Here is an 18,395-nt window from a genome sequence, read left to right on the forward strand (position 1 = left end):
CACTTCTGGAGCGATTGGAAGCTCTGGGAACTTCCGTGCAAGATCCTACAGACGTTTCGGGACTCACGATATTGAAGACAGATCACTTGATTCCATTATTTGTAGCGGAGCAGTTTGAGAAACGGCGATCGCGTCTTTCTACTCGCGCGTGTCTCGAAGAAAATTAATATCATTCTTTGCTTGAATATTGTCGATATCGCGCACGTTTCTATTTTCGGAATCGAGATATTTATATTGTATGCAAACTATTTGTTCCGAAAATAGCTCGTGTATCAGATTTCAAAAACCAGTAACTTTAAACAAGATGGAGCGACATGCACGAATTGATGCGATATATTTTAATAGAATAGAATAGTAGATCTTCGAGACGCATCTCGTACTCGCGAAAAATAAACGTCTTTGTATTTATTTTATTGTACTTTATATCGCATTACAGTTAAATTATATATATATATATATATATATATATATATATATATATATTGTATATATATATATTTTTTTAATATAACGGTAACACTTCTGCACAGTTATGGCACTATTTTCGTTAGAAGTATTTCCGATGCAGGAATTTCGAAGATAAACTCGCTGCGCGTCGATCAGCGCCTACCACGGCTCCTCTCAGTTGGGCTTCGCCTCTCCCATTTCTCTTCCTTTTACGAAACCAACGGGAAGATAAAAAAAGCAAAGAGAATCTGCCTCGGTAAGCAAAGGCGGCGCCTCGATGGACAAGATAGCAGAGGCAAACTCTGAGATCGCGGCCAACGACGTCTTCCCCCGGCGAGTTTGTGCACGTGTGGATTTGTGCTCGTAGAATCACCATGATCAGACTTCTTTTTCACCATATTGAAAAGCGAAATCTCTTTTATTTACTCTTTTCTATCTCTGCGATAACGTAAATCGTTTATGATTGAATATTGGCACGGTATTGCATTGGAGGAAAAAATGTCTGTTTGAATAAAATTTCCGAGTCTATAATTTTTTTCCTTCTATATGCATATATTATGCAATTAAAAATTTAGTCCACGTGAATTCAACAGGTGTCCACCGACCACAGGCGATTTTTAACGTTCAACATTGTCGAGACTCGGAAATTTTCTCGTGCATAGAAAAAAAAAGTAGCACATAATCAATTTAGAATTACATTTATTTACCGTTCCCAATTTTTTTTTCTAATTGCGCCATTGAGTTATGGCTCGCATTTTTACAATCTAATACACAGCAAAAATCAAAATTAAATGTCAAATTGTATAAAAAAATTTTTTCAAATGTTTCAAATGTTGGATTTCAATTTATAACTTCCACTTTAATTAAATTTTTTGTTATTTTATAGTAAATTTATAGTAAATTATTAAATAAATTTATAAGACGGATCATTTTACGTTATCTGCGCTGAATAATTTAAATACGCATTACCTTAAAATCGGAGTCATTATTGTAAAGATGCTAGACCGATTCCGTATGCAAATTGAATACGTGGCTGAGAGTATACGAAAAGTGCATGACCGCGAAAGTATCTGGGAATACGTCCAATAGTGCGATTCCTCCGGGAAATCGACGCGTATCGAGAAAAGTACACCCCAAGGGCATACCGAGAAGCTGACGCACTTCTAGGTGGAATGAACTGAGTTTAGTCTCGAGGGTAGTCGATATGTAAGTACTTTACGTCTCGGTCGAGTGCTCGTAACTCGATGGAATCGAGGACAACGTCGATGAATCGCGAGCAAAATGGTCCGCGTGAATGTGAATCTACAAGAGGCGTTATATGATTTGCCAAATGATATATATCCATGTCCCATAATATTTTCTCTCGAAAAATGTCCATAGATGTTTTATAGATGATCATAAATACGATTTCATAGCTGCTTTTTTTCCTATTATTACGCATATCGGGAACACGATCAAGTATTACTTTCTATTTGTAAAGAAACTTGTGAAAGAATAAAATTTCTTTCAATTTTGGAGAATTCGATAAATTAAATATTTGAAATTTTTATTCGCAATGATTAATATTGCATTCGAGAGATTTGCATCAGAGACTTGCATTTTTAATTCGCATTAAAAATGTAATCTTTTGAACACGTATTTATATAATCTCTATTTTAATTTAGAAATCCTAAGTAGAAGTTCTAAATATTTCATGTATTAAATTCTATGTAAAATCAATATAATATAACTATAAAATATAATCTTGATACTACAGAGTTTATCGGGAATGTTCAATGTAGAGAAAAGTATGAAGTCATTTAATCTCAGGTCTCTTGTTTCGCGTGACATTTTAGTAAGTTCTGTAGCTAAAGGCGATATCACCCCAACGGGCGTTTTCACCAGTTTTAGTAGTTCTCTTGTTATATCAAGGTGGGTCGAATGCGCGGAACCAAGCAGCCGAGCGATTCCCATGTGGACTATCGTATCCTTATCGAGAGCGAACCCTTCCCTCCTTCATCCCTCTCATACTCTCAGTCCTCGATCCCCGGACATCTCCTGTCAGTGATGCTTCTCTGAACAAGGATGGATTCATATGGAAACTAATGAAACTTAAGCTATAGGTCCTCAACTGTCAAAGGCTCATGTTGTCGTAGAGTAATACTGTTCGGATTATCTGTCAATTCCTTAATATTGTCAAGATAACATGGTAAATGGCGTACCTAAATGTTATTCTTGCTCTTGTATTCTCTAACGTTAATATTAATATTAATGGATTTTGCAAAGCCAATTAATATATGTATAATCATTTTTTTAACAATAATTATAAAAATGTCTGAATAATGACATCTATTGATTTTATCTTGAAAACATATAGTGATATAATAAAATCTCACGTCGATCTTGCATATTGCGTAAAATAATAACCAATAAAATTCCTGTAGCATCTTTTTTTATTCGATTATTCTCTCACCACGAATAATCAACTTCAAGCACCTTCAAAAGTCACCATCCGTTCCTATTCTCTTTCTCTTCATTTTCCCATCCGATATTCCTTCTGCTTGCGAATTATACGCGCGATCGACTGCAAAAGAATAATCAGCTACAGGCGAGAAATGGCGGTCGTTTGCCACGCTTATCGAAACGTCGATTACGAGAATCGCAGTACGTTCGTGGCGGTTCCGCGCGCGGCACGACGGAAAATCAAACACTTGCCATCGCTCTTTCGAATTCCTTTTACAAACGTGCTCCGTCTCCATGGGCGCTAAATCGGCGTTTAAATCGGATATCTCTTCAGGATATGTCGTGTCTCTAATTATCAATCAGTTTCGTTTCATTTCAGATTAATGAATTTTGTTTTCATAAGTACAGCATTTTATTGAAAAAAATTATACATAGATAATTATAGATGCAATAAAAACTATGACATTAGCTGAAGACTTGATGTAAAAAAACTTTTAAATACGATGTTTTTTTCTCTGATTTGAATTTAATAATATCGTGTAACGATAAATTCCTTTTGAATATTCGATTTTTTTTAATTAACGTAATAATGTAATCAACTTTCTGATTCTCTGCTATCTCTATTCCATCTACCTCTATTATCCGTACTTGTGACGTTTCGTCACCGACGACGCGCGTTACATGGTACTCGCGTTTCTCACGGCCGCTCAAATATTTGTTCATCCGTTATTGCCGTCTCTCTTTCCGTCCTTCCCCGTTATCCTTATCCTCAACGACGCTAGAGTGTGTCTCTCCACTGTCTCTGAACCGCTCGCGGATACAGATATACACGATACATACGCGTACGTGTCGCGCGTGGAACTATCTCTCGTAGCTCGACTTCCTTCGGTGGGTTTCTACGATGTTACGCCCTATGGGATCTCGTTTTCGTTCGTCGTTGAGCAAGTAAGCGGTTTATACGGCGAGTGCGATTCAAGCCACCGTGAAAACGGCACAGAGCGTCGCGACTCGCATCGCGCCGTGCCAACCCCGCGCCGGACAAAGCGCTTCCGAGTTTACCGTCATGTTTATCCTCGCTTCTCGCTGTCGCGCGTGTTGCCGTTTCACGTCTCCCTTTCTGTAAATGCGCAAACGGCACACTCGTCGATTGCTCTCACTCTCCGTAATTCGCGGTCTCTCTTTTCGACTCGGCACTTTGCCTCTCGAATCCCGCCCGGCTGTTCCCGCAGGCTAGTTTGTTCGACTGCTCTCGTGCTCGATAAACTTCTCCGGTGGATGTGTGTTTAGCTTTGCCTCGCCACATCAAGCGATACATATGCTTCGGTGCTGTAACGCGCTGTCAATAATACGAGCGTCGAAACGCGCGGTATGGGACAAAGCGGGGGGAAATGCGTTGAATAAAACAGACGTATCTGACATGGTGAAAGTTTATTTCGCTTTTCAACTTTTACGCGTCAAATAATATGCAGCATTCAAAGGATATCTGTCAGATATCCGAATTCGTCTGGAACTTTCAGATTTCATGATTTTCCTCAACTTTTCCTTTATTTATTCAGAGGGATAGAGATCGCATGGCGTGTTATGCAATTTTGCAATTTATAGCTAATTATAGTTGTCACGAGAGTCAACTAAAATATTAAGAGAGAATTGTTGTTTAATTTTTCAGATTAAGATTCATATCTATTTTTAGAAATTATAGGAGTTTATTTATTCTCTGAGAGATATACTTGTCAAAATCCTCAAAATTTTCGGCAATCTGAAACTACTGAGTTGAAGCAAAAATTTGAATACGTGCACTTTTAGCGTGAGGTAATATTCAATTGTATCTTAGAGAGAGGAAATTAAAATATCCATTGGATGCACTTGTCTCTACGAGATGCGTATTGATTGCTCGCATACAAGATACGGGAGACGGGCGTTTCATATCGCGAATAATAATAATTATTATTCAGTCGGATGAGTCTTTTGCGTGTCTTCAATAATAACGATATTCAAGTATCACTTGAACGCATTATGGGCGCGCACGCTACACTGTAATGTATAAGCAGCAATCGCGATAAAAGCGAACGTTCGCCAAAAAGCCATTAAGGCTTCCTTCGGCTGGCGGATCGTCAAGTAGAGAAAGAACCTTGAAGGCGAGCAGAGGAAATGGAGAGAGAGTTACGCGGCGCGATCATTACTCTCGCGAGGCGTAACGATCGCCTCTGGAATGTTACACGATTAGAGTAGCGGCGTGGCAACCGGCGGTGCAGGGAATCACGTGTATTGTACAATACATATCGGGAGTCGGGGTTCCGCGATCCTTGGCGTTCGTTCGTATCCCACGGAAACGATAAGTCGATTCGCCGCACCGCGTGTTCTTTTCCTCTCCCATCCCCGTCGTCCGGAAAAGGCCGTATCTAACGTTAATCGTTCGCTATTCGATGGGTAATGTATGAAAGTCATTGGCGCTTATTGCACCGGTGCTCGTCGATATTACCGTGGATATAGACAAAGGGTGCGGGTAGAGGAGGGAAATAGGAAGCGCATGCCGCATACGAAGAGGAGGAAGAGGGAAATGTGCGAGACAGAGGGAACGCGCGGCATTCTCGTGCGCGCGGCGAACGATCGTTCGATTTTAATTCCGACGCGGAGAAACGAGGCCTCCGAGGAGATCCTTCCCCGCCGCAGCTTCCCTCGCCATTCCCTCGCTTTCCCGTTTCTTACCTTCGTCTTCTTTCACCCCGTTCACGCCAATATTTCTCTCGGAAATGCACGCGCGCGGTGATCGTAGCGTAGAACAAGGTTCCACCGGCATTCGACTTCATCCCCTTGTTCCCTCCCTTTCTTCTCTCCCATTCTCCTTTTTATATCCGTTAGCTTCCGTATATGCCGAGAAATATTTACCGTTTTCCAATAACACGGGCCGAAGCTCTTTCACCCCCGCCGAAGCCCAACGCGAGGACGCGCGGGTCCTAATATGCGGAGTAATATTCCACTCAAAATTCATTCGGTCGTCCGCCACTGCCTTCGCCACCACCTCCCAAATCCTCCTCCCGATATCGGGGCCATTTTTCGTCGCTCCCTTTCTTTTTCCGTCAGCGATGCGGCAACGGAAGTGGTCTGCCCCAGGGAGTTTGCTCGATAAACATTTTTATTCCCTTTTAGAGAGCCGGCTAACGCACGGCTCACACCCTCCGCGGCCGTGCCGCACGTTCGCGTCGATATTTATCTAATGCCCGTTCTCTTATCGACGATGTACGTAATGCCAGAATAATGGGTGAAAAAAACGGGAGCATTTTTATGACCAGCGGAGAATACGACGAAGCGCGATATTTATGCGTCCGAATATTGTCGTCATTCGAGGTATCACCGGATCGTGACGTGCATGCCAACTTGGACCTAAAAACGAAACGACAGCACAAATAAATGGCATCGAATTAAATCACGTATTCAAAATTTGTTCGTCAATCTTGAGCTTGTCTTTCAAATTTTTCGCACTACAAAACGATTAGTCTAATTCGACAAATACATCAACTTACTATTATTCTCCTTTGATTGTCGTATGATCGTCGTACGAAAAATGGAATAATTGCAAACAGAAAGTTTGTGCTCGTCAAACTCTATCTCTTTTTCGATATTTTTATCCTGCCTCCGAATTTTTCCTCACTACCTGCTACGTAATACGTAATGTTATCGTATATTTTCTGCTAACTGCCATTTTTTTAATTTGATCTATCTTCCAAACATGTATTTATACGATTGTATGATTTGTCTTGTCGTTTTTCTTTTCGTCGTCTCCTCGTTTAACTATTGCTTTCTGCCATCAATGTTACACAATCGCGCAGTTTGTCGTGCAAACATTTTCGTAGTTTTTTTTCTGTCACTCACTACGTGCTCCATCGACGATCGTTTGTACATATTTGTATAGCGTACAATTTTGGCGCAAATAAATACGGATGAATAGTGCGATTGCCGGAATATCAAGCGCTTTTCCGATAAATAATAAATATATATTAATAAGTTAAATAAAATCCACTTTTTTATCTCTTATAAGAAGATGAAAATCACATGCACATGGATAACCAATACTGCACATTCTTCACATAATTGTAATATGAAATATATACGTATGATACGTATGTATCTTTTGATATCATAATTGTACTAAATTGATCAATATTTAATATACATGTTTTAATTTTATACATATTATATATAAATCCGTGCATTACAAATATTAATGCGTATCAAATATTCTAATAACATATAAACATAATGCATTTTAAGTTCTGCAAAAACCAGACATGAATTTAATAGAAAAGAAACGTATGATTTCTACAAGAAAATAATCTAATGAAAATATTTTCGTGCGCGTGCGCGTGAGTGAACAACAGATTGATAACGTACGATTTCTGGATATTACCGGGATATAGAATTTCTACAAAGTGAATTTTTCGACGAAAATATCATGTGTCAAATTTGAGCTCGTACTATGTAGATAGACGTGCGACGGAAATCGAAGAGTGACGCTGCGTTATTTTTATTTGGTCACAGCCAGTTTTATGTGATTTAGCTTAAAGGGGTGCTTTGAAAGCGCTAGTCTGATTGGCAGATGCAAAGAAAAATATGATTTTTCCGCGCGCGAGCACACCAGACCGTCGTTGTGATTTAAAATATCATCTCGCAGGTGCGGCCGACATCGCTCCGCTTCGACTATTTCACTCGCAAATGATCGGAAAATCCGTCGTGTGACTTTCAAAAAGAATTTCAGTCGACTCGTTTCTCTCTGTCCGGCCAATACAAAATCTTTTGCCAATGATGTATTTTGGCATGACATAATGCAAAAAAATATTTATCTTGATATATAGCTCTGATTCTATATTTTTACGTGCTAGGGTAATGCACGACACCAGAATAATTTCAAAGTTAAACTACCATCAATTTTTTAAATAATTTTATTACATTTAAATTTAATAATTTTGTCTGTAGGAAGAAGAGAATAGAATTTTTTTAACTAAATAATTTCTTTCAATTATTAAATTATGTTTTATAAATTATACATTTAAACGTAATAACGGCATATTATATTACGCATCGCAATTATATAGTGCAACAAAGTTATTGTATTTCCAGCGTACTGTTACTGGAAATAGTTGGCGGAAAGTGAATTTTTATAACGTTTTTGTACGTCGCGTTGCTTTTGTCTGGCGTCGCGGCATCACCGTCGTCGGGCGGAGTCCCGTGCAGCGTCCAAATATTTATTCTTGGTGCAGGGAGCTATTTTCCCTCGCTCGATAATCAGGCGGCGTGGCCGTACTATCGATTATCCGGACGGACGTTAACGAGCTCGATCGCTCTTTTCGTTAGCGTACACGTTCACATTCGTGAATCTCCTTTTGCTCCCTGCCGCCCTGTCGTCCTCTCTCGCGCTCGCTCTCTCTTCCTCTCCTGCCGGCGTTGCGTAAATCTTACGGTCCCTGCCCCAAGGACCCGGGAGTAACACCTCTTGCTCGTAGGTCGAAGCGCCGGCCATAAATTTTTGAGAGTTCGAACCGATCCTGCCCACCCGGGACGCGATCGCGCCTCTCTCGGGCTAGACTCTTCCCTTCTCTCCAATGTCTCTCTTATCCTCTCCGTCTCTTTTCGTTCTCTTCGCGTCTTACCTCTGTCTGCCTTCTCAACTCTATCTCTTTCCCTCGCGTTCCTGCATCTTCCGCTCCGAACGCCGAAGGAACGTAGAGACACGCGTCCAGGTCTGGACCCACGCCCACGCTCGCATACCGAGGGCCCTTTAACTCGTCCTCTCTCTTCCTCACGTCCTTCTTCCTCCCTGCATTCCGTTTCTTCTCCATTCCATCGCCGGTCCTTCCTCCCTTCCTCCCGTTCATCGTCCTCGTGCCTTTTTCATTATTTCTCAGTTTTGTTATGATACGTTTCACCGTTTCTCCAAGAGTATCCCTTTGAATGTTTAGTGCAATCTATCGTATATTATCTTTAACACGTCACATTACATTTGATTTCTTAAACTATAAACTATGTTATTTTATCCTACGATTTTCTTAAAACTGATATTTGTTTGAATACCATTCGATGTTAGTTCCATAGTCATTATTATAATTATTACGTTTTTTTCTTTTTCGTACAGAAAAAAATTAGTCTTAAATCAAGAAAAATATTCTCATATACAGGCGAAAATATTATAATCTTACAAATTTTAATCTTGATTTGATTACATTTGATGTAAGTTATTATTTTTGTTCAACTCTTTGATTAAAAAATCTTCTATATGAAGATTATAATATTATTATACATGAAAATATATAGTCTTGATTTAAGACTAATTTTTTTTCGTACCTGTTATCTATTATTATATGTTACCTATTTAGCATTTTCGAAAAGCTAACAAGAAAATTATAACGGAACATAAGAAATTAAAAATAAAATTTATAACAGATGCATATATCCTTCCACGAAGACGTAACATCATGTGGAGATGTCTACGACATTATCGAAGCTCTAACGAGATGACAAGTATCACATTTATCCGCTTTTCCTTTGTTCTCTCCTCTTTAGCCCGTCCCTTTTCGTTCTTTTCTGTCTGTGTCTCATCCCCTTGTTGTTCGTTTTATCTTTAACCGAGGAAGAAACACGCCATCGGAAAGCATCGTCGGGAGGAGACGTGTTTCGTGCGTGCCAGGCACGTAACACCTTCATCTGCCTGGGCTGAGTCCGACGACCAGTCCGAATATTTTACCTGGCAATGGCGGGATCGAAGGCGCCAGATCGGTAGGGGGGAATGATCGCGCGAGCCTGGGAAAAACGCCCACCCAGGACTCTTGGTCCTTGTATAAGATCATCGATTCGAGAACGTGACGTCAACTTCGTGGACGCGGATTTTGTGTGACTTGAATTTTTCGGAAACGCGAGGAATAACAAAAATTTTTATGTTGACTAAACTCACATCTTTTTGCTTAAACTAAAATAAATTAAAACTAAATTTTACTAGGTATTAACTTTATAAATATTACTTAAATATTAAACATAAAATGAGACTTTAGAAGATTCAATTAAAATATATCCATATTCTCTGTATCTCAGAAATTGCAATATACATAGGTCTATGTAGATGAAGAAAGAATTTTATTAGATTGACATGACGTAATTTGTAGTCATTAAAACAGTTTAACTAATGATCTATCGTGTTTTATAATCAGTCATAATAATCATGGAACAAGACTCAAATCTATTCGCAACGTCTTTCATCAACGCGAAAAGTTTAGTAGAAATCTACTTTCTCTGTTTTGTGACTTTGCCATCCCAGATATTGAAAGTTTCGACAACCGATTGAGCGATATGTTCACCTTCTCGAAGGACTATGCTTTATTAAGCACGAATGAACTACAAAAAATTCCATAACGTTCTGAACTTTTAATAAAGAGAGTTGTGATTAGAGTTTTACGTTTAAACTTTGCACTTTTAAAGCTTTCTCCCATAGAATGGACCGAAACGACACGAACGTGCAGAGATATTTTATCGTCTAGACTAATAAAAATTAATGGATTTTTAATAAGCCCATATTCCAAAAACGAATGGTCTATTTTCTCAAAAATTATTTGGATTTTATATAATTTTTCTATCATTATTTAAATTTTTTTATGTCTGTTAAATTCTTTAAATCTTGTTAAAAAGAAAAAGAAAAAAATTATTTAGGAATAAATATTAAAATATACAATATTATCATTAATTTAATATCGTATTACTTTGCATTATTACTGTAAATACTATTTAATATCCGGATGTTATCAGATTATTATATTATTATCATTAATCATAGCTGGATATCGTAAAATAGTAATTATTAATTATAAGCTAAAACGTTCGAGAGAGTATCTCTCTCTCTCTCTCTCTCTCTCTCTCTCTCTCTCTCTCTTCGCGAAAATGCGCGAATTATCAAATCTGGCATAAAATGCGTATCGCGAGACGAGATTTACGATCGTATGTGACATACGCGGCACAGACAGTCGGGTAACTACTGTTTTCCGAGTGATATCGGTATTTCGATGCGAAACCAAAGATTTCACGCGTCGTCGCGTCGGAATGTCGTCCGCCACGATATTCGAGAGATATACGAGCGATCGCGGGATCGTTTGTACGGCTCGCGAAGTCAGGAGCAATCGGCGAACGAAACTTTGCCGACGGTCCTCGAGAACTTTCCCCGCTTCGTAATCTCACCGACTATATCCCATGGGAAGACGAAGCTTTTTCCTTCCTCCCCGACGCTTCTTTTCTTTCCCTGTCGGAAGGACTAAATTTAATTTAGAAGTTCATTTACATCATACAGGTGGTAACCGTCGTCATCATCCCGGCCTTTCCAGCTATTCCTCTCTTCCTCTCATCCTCTCTTGTTCGATTTGATCGCTAAATCGATGCTACTTGTAAGGTATGGACAATTTTTATGTTGCGGCCTGTTTCAAAGTAGCTCAGTTATCTTTTCAATAATATGATAAAATCTCGACCACGAGTGCAAAAATTGAATGTTAAAAACTTGAAAAACTTTGTGAATTAAGTGGCTTAGGCGAGTTTTCTATTTACTTTTTTCTTACTTATCAGTTCTAGCTTAATTCTGTCAATGTAATCGGGTTTCGTCTTATCAGATACGTAATTTAAAATATAGGACGTCAATAAATAATTTAATATCAAAAATGGAGAGTTTACGATAAGTGACAGTTTCTTCTTCTAAAGCAGTTGTCTCTCCGACCGACGTTCCTGAAAGTTTTTTGGACTTTTCCCAGGTCTTTCTTCATGAATCTCGCACGATCTGTCAGACGTGAGACGCTCGCCGGAATCGATTTCTCGTTGCGGACGACAGAACAAATGCACTTGTCCATGACATTTCTATTACTTTGCGTCGCGCATCCGCCGTCCGTTTTATCGCTTCGTTTCGCGACACCTGCCTGCTCCGTATCTCCGCGTTCTCATTTCATTAAAGTCGCGACGTGACGTGCCGATCAGTGACGCGCGGTAACCGGAAACCGCGTTCTCAAATTAGAAATTGCGCCGCGGACATAATTCTGTCCATAATTGAATCTCATTCGCCATCTCATGCACCTCGCTCGACATTATACCGTCACGCTTAACGATACATAAACGACGATCGTAAATTGATATACTTCTCGCTTTCATTAACCCGAATAAAATCCATCCCAATTTACTTTCCTCCGCGAGCAACTCGACGCACGACGAGCGTTTCCAATTAATTTAACGGTGATGTGCGGGATAATAAAAAATGAGACCTGCATACGAGATGAGAATGTGGATTGATTATGTATATGCCTCGGGGCAAATACGCTGAAACGGTTTCTTCACCTGGAAATTATATTGCAAAAATTATAGTATCTACAAAGGGAGATTTATCGTGTATCGAAATTCAAAGACGCCGTAATTGTATCGATTATTTGTGAAAGTAGTTAAGACGAGATAAATCGAGATGGACTTTCGAGATGGGATATAGAGGGCTGTTCTTTTGATTTTTTTTTTTTTTTTCCATAACGAATAAGATTCAAATCACAATTGATTTATTAATTCATTTACTAATTAATTAGTGTTTGGTACGGGAGTACTAATTACTCATGTTACATCACTGAATGATATTTTCTCGATATAAAATAAAATGAAATTCAATTTTTTATAACATTACAAATAATGACGAAGAAGACTGGAAACCTGTTCTAACGCGGAAGATAAAAGGATGGACACTTTGTGACGGCTCTCCTCGTAATGGGAATAAGTATAGACTGGGCATGTACGAGCTACATACTCGTCACAGGGTATATACACATGTGTGTATAAGTATGTACAGACATACTACTCGGACCTCGAGAAGTTTTTCACTTTATACGGGCAGTCAGCCTTGAAATCGTGTCCGATGGAACGGTCCGCGGGGACGGACCTTCCGCGGCCAGATACGTTTCCTTTTTCCAGGATACATTTTCTACGTCCACCCACACAGGCTCGCACATATAACACACACAGAGCCGCCGCGAACGATAATAAAGAAAATAGAGGGCGAAGGTAGTCTCCTTATACGTCCGACTAACTGCGGTACCTCGCCTTCGAACCCGAGCGCGATATTGGATCCCATCATTTTTCAAGAGAAGCCGCGTCTCCTCCGCTTTTCTCTCTCTCTTTCTCCACATTCGTCCGATTTCAGAATCTCTCTCTCTCTCTCTCTCCTCCCCGTTATCCCGTTGCCATTATTTCTGCCCGCTCAATGGAACACGGACATATGTGTCGCTATATGTACAGACGGCTGACGAGCGAGGGTCGCCGGTGGTTTCCACTTCACCGCAAAAGTGAAATACTTTCACTACAATGGCCTTTCGTTTTCCTTTTGTCGCGTGGAATTCGCGAAATGGATTTTGCGACGTCGAAAATGCTTCGATGCCGGGCTTCTCGCGGAAAGTCGAGGTCAGTTACACACGTGTTCCGACTCTGTCTTTCCTCCAGTTCGCGAGAATGTAGCGGAAAAGTTTTCTGATGTACGGAAAAATATTTTTCAAAGTGATACAGCGGCGTTTTCTGTACAAAAGAAAAAAATAGAAACGATGTGTAAAAGCACACACACCAAGTCATAGCCGTGAACTTTGGTTCGTCTAACATCGGATTTGAATTTTTCTACGTTTTGAAAAGTTTCTCAAAAGAGATAATAAAGTACGTTCAATATTTTTCTTACAAACCAATAGAATATATAATAAATTTGACAAAATTGTCCGACAAATTTCTTGGTATTAATAACTAATATCAGAAAATACCAGAAAAAAAGAAAATTGAAAAACGAATTGTATATTAATATGTTTGCAAATTGCATCTTGAAAATTATACGCGGCTACAAAAAACGCTTCTCTTAGATTTTACTTTCGTGTCAAGAAATGTCAATACGATTTACAGGATAGACTCCAATTCAACCTCGCTCGATATAGCGCATTCTTCATCGAGTTGACTGAACGTGTAATAAATCATTGCGCCGCGAGGTCAGAAAAATCATCCCGTGGATCGATCCGCGCTTTGCCTCGAGTACGCATCTCTTCTACGGTTAACCTGATGGTCAGGGTCTGCGTGCTGGTCTGCGAGTGTAACGAAAGGCGTGTGGAGCTCGAGGAGGAGAGAGAAAGAGCGGCCGGGACGGGAGGAGGGCAAAGAAAAAGGTGGAGGGAGAGATGGCGCACGGCAGGCGCGTGGCTCCCACGGGTCGCCTTGAGCCTCTCGGATTCCGAGAGGGAGAGAACTCGAGAAGAGCCAGTACTCTCGAATCCGGCCTCTCCTGCGAGATGAACAATTCCACCTGGGCACGATTTTGAGAGAGCTTTCTATATAATAAAATTCTAATCAATCACCTGTGAAACTTGATCATAAGAAACTACCTCTGAAGAAAATCGAACGAAGTACGATCCGAATGGACTAATTTTCGTAGCGTAATTTTCACAGAATAAAACATGGTTACTGAAAAACACGTATTTGTGTCACTGTTTCTGAATGTTAAAATGTACGATTAGTCGACGGATTTATCGTTTCGAGTTACGCACCGTTATCCCAGCCTCGAGAAGAGGGTAACGAAGCGATCGATACAACGGCGCGGCTAATTGCCAAATTGGCAGAGAAAGCAATGGAAGAATTCCGCCAGCAGCAGGTCAAGGAAGGCCGGCTGCTGAGGTCGAAGGCTAATTACTTTATCCCGACGTGCAGGCTGTGCCCCGTACTAGAGGTTAATAGTCGTCGATACCGAATCGAATGGACCCCGTCCTTCAAGAGCCCGTTTAGCCGATTCGTTTTCTTGGATTCGCGTGAGCTACTTTATTAAATATCACGTGGCGTTATCGTTGATTTCTTCCTCGTTCTCCATTTCGAAGGAAAATACACGTGAACGCGCAAATGAGACGATATCGAATTGATCCAGTTACTAGTATAGTGAAATCGTAGTAATATTAATATTAATATTATAATATATTATAACATTATAATATTACAAATAATATTAAATGAAATATTCGTCGAGAAAAGCATGTTTTTTTTTCATCGTAATATCAATCACATTATTAGAGCCTACAAATAAAAAGCATACTTGTGATAAAAGTAGCTTTTATTTAAGAAATACATTATATTGTAAATTGAAATCAAATCTTTTAATTCAGAAGTATGATAAGCTATATAGAATATTATCCATAATTTTCGTCCGTAATATTTGTTTATTTACAGTTATTAAGCCAATGAATTTCTATTATGCGTATCATCTGACTCGGACTCGGTTATTGCGCTGTCGAGAAGAATGAGAAATCCGACGGTTTCATTTCTCCGTCGTTATGAAAGAGGAGAAATGTAGAGAGAAAGAGAAAAGGCCACAAAGGGATCAAACGATGTCATTTCGAGACCTGGTTAGTTTCTTTTCATTCAAGCCTTCATTCCATTTGATTCTCTTTGTTCTCGATTGCTAGTTTCATTTAAACACGATTGACAGTATTCACTCGGACTATCAATAGGTGGTACGTATGACATGATTTATCTGAATTAAAGCGCGATATTAATTAGAAATGCCTTTTCACTGATGAAACTTTGTCCAGTGAAGACGTTAATATTCTGGGAAACTTAACAGTATAGAAATAGAGGGCACGAAAATGTGACTTTACTGACTCCTATTGAGAAAACTATGGCTGACCAGGTTGTCCAATAACATGTCTGCGGCGGAAGGAGGTGGTATCCTTATGGAATTCCGAAGAAGTTACGACTCTGCAAATGAAATCCGAAACGCGCGCCATCCAATACCAACGATCTGAAATTGTTCGGTGGTTTGAAATATATCAGTAATTCGCTGTCTATATCTTAACTTTTCTACTATTTCAGATCTTTACCCAATTAATATCTAACGATAAGTCCGTTCGCGTCTTTGTGCTTTTTGCACTGAAGTTTCTCGTTCTTTTTCCATTTTGCTCGCGAATATCTATCCTGTTTTAAGAAAAATTCTTGAATGCGAGCAACACGACGAATGATATTGACACTGAATTAATTTATCAATAATAAATAAAATTCTATAATTTGCAAAATTGAACTTATAAATTGTGTTGAATTGTGGAAACGTAATAAATTGTGTTATACAATTTTTAGGATTTAGCATTTTGATTTTATATTTATTTATATATATATATATATATATATATATATATATATATATATTGTAAAATTTATACTTCCATTCTTCATATAATAAAATATATTTCAACAGACTGTTTGTAAGTAGATATCTGAGATATTTTTCGTTGAAACTGCGAAATATTAGAAAGATATTAAAAATTAATAAATATGAAATAACGAAGCGGGGAGGAAAAAGCTTTTGTAATTTCATAGTTGAAAAATAATTATTCGGTAACACTTAGCGATAATGATGAAATATTCCGTCTCATAATAACAAGTGACTAAATATCGTTTAGTTTGATATCAGATGCAGATCAACGATCTTTGTTTCTCAATAATTCTCTGAATTTCGAGCTCGTCCAGATAGAGACGGACGCAGAAACGTGAGGAGCTTTAAACCGCGTGGGTGGTCAATGGACGATTCGTGGGGCTCTACGTAGATCCTTATGGTTTACGGTCATATCTGCCTTCGCGTATGGTGGTGGTATGGCCGACCATAGCAGCCTACGTTCGTATAACTCGACGACAGAGAGAAAGAGAAGGAGATAAAGAAAGAGAAGGAAAGGTGCGTCGAGGTGGGCAGAAATCTCGAGTGGCTCTGTCTGTGTATCGCGCCGTATTCGCAATCACCTTTGACCCCGCTCGATGTCTTTCTCTCTTCCTCTCGTTTGCCACCTCCCCTCTGTCCTCTCGCAGTCATTCTCTTGGGTCGCTTCGGGACCATGCGCCTTCGTTGCGCCAACGATCGCGCTGCCGATATCAGTAATTACAGCCTGCGAAACTCGCGTGCGTCTTCTCCTCCTTCTCCACCTTCTTCCTTCTTCTTCTCCTTCTTTTCCTCCTGCTTTTTCTCTTCCTCTTTGTGCTTTCGTCTCCTAGCTTGTCCTTTCTCGCTTCTTCCTCTTTCCCTTTATGTTTCGTTCTTGCCCGCGGGGCTGACGTGATAAAAGACACATTCGCAATTAACTAAGAAACTATGAAGCAGCTCTTCATATACCGCTTTATTTATTTGGATTGAAGATATCGATATCAATAAAAAGAGATATACTTAGTTGCGTTTACAATGATAGATCCTATTACACGTACCGTGTACAAGGCGAATCGTAGAGCGAGGGTCTGACCAATTAGAGGAATCTTAATCTTCGTACTATGTAAATTTATGATGAAAATTTATTCTCCCCGCGAGGAAATTAATCATCTCTCAGGCAGCTTCCTAGGATAGGCGTATCCCGCACTTACCTATGTAATCGTATTCTAATGGAGTCACCTTGTACCGAAATACCACGCAGCATACGCGATCTCTCAAGGTCCGGGATGATGGCAGATGTTGCGACAAACATCACACGCATTCCCTCTCTCTCTCTCCCTCTATCTCTTTGATGAAATAGCTGCGACAGCGCAACCGCGAATCCTTCTCTCATCGGCGACGTAACAGGCAGCTCGTGACAGGCGTAATTACAACAGTCAAGGTGCGTCGCTCTTATCCCCTAATCGCGCATCCGCGATCGGCCGATCCGACAACGAACGGCCGTCCCGCGGTGCTGCCTCAGTTAATTGCATCTCGTTTGTCGCGCCTAAAGGACACCTTTCTTCCCTCTTTATTTTCGCCGCGCTAATTACGAAGTAACGGCGCGTCCTCAATTTTGCAATGAATCTGATTCCTTACGAATTAACTAGAAATATCGGTTCAAATTTTTTTTCTTTAGAAAAAATTATTGCAAAAAGAGAAAATTATTGCAATCACAAATATCACGGCAAATTTCTTGACGAAGGATAGGAAAAGAATTCGTATTATTGCAGAGAAGAAGCGTGATCAATTCAGTTCGCCTCTCTTGAATGTTTCTTTTTTTTCGTTTTATTACGCGATTTTACTGCTGCAAACGGACGTGAGCTTCTCGTAAGTTTCTGATTTCCATTTCACTCCCCAAAGCGTGATAAGGCACCGAGAACGATCGTGATAATTACCCGCGCAATGAATTATTCGTTCACGAGACTGCAGTACGCGCAGGAACGCCAAAGTGATCTTTCTCTGCGCGGTGTGCTCTGCGTGATAATAACTTCGGTGCTTACGACTAATTACTTTCCACGTCGTTTACCTTTCCCGCTTTATTTCCGCCTTTGTCGTTAATTTAACCCGTCGACAGCCGCGGGCGTCGTAGTAACAATCGCAATTTTTGCCGTGCAGCTTCTCATGCCACCCTTACGACGCAACGTTGCGTCATAAATTCCGGTCATACGATTTTCAACAAATAATGCATTCCTCGATTCTAGAAAGAATCTTTGATTAATACAAAAAATTAGCTGATTATTAAAAAAGACATTTTATAAAGTAATTATTATAT

The 18,395-nt window shown here is 39.6% G+C and overlaps 1 protein-coding gene and 1 long non-coding RNA gene across 4 annotated transcripts in view; one reads left to right on the forward strand and one right to left on the reverse strand.

Moving 5' to 3' along the window:
• stet (stem cell tumor) overlaps positions 1 to 18,395 on the forward strand; it is a 352,773-nt gene that overhangs the window by 69,263 nt on the left and 265,115 nt on the right. The window lies entirely within an intron of this gene.
• Positions 1 to 18,395, reverse strand: part of LOC148937657 (uncharacterized) — a 167,969-nt gene that overhangs the window by 38,999 nt on the left and 110,575 nt on the right. The gene's annotated exons all lie outside the window — the stretch shown is intronic.

Source organism: Pogonomyrmex barbatus, unplaced genomic scaffold (genome assembly GCF_055798465.1).
Source record: "Pogonomyrmex barbatus isolate J1 unplaced genomic scaffold, ASM5579846v1 scaffold12, whole genome shotgun sequence".
Classification (NCBI taxonomy): Eukaryota; Metazoa; Arthropoda; class Insecta; order Hymenoptera; family Formicidae; genus Pogonomyrmex; species Pogonomyrmex barbatus.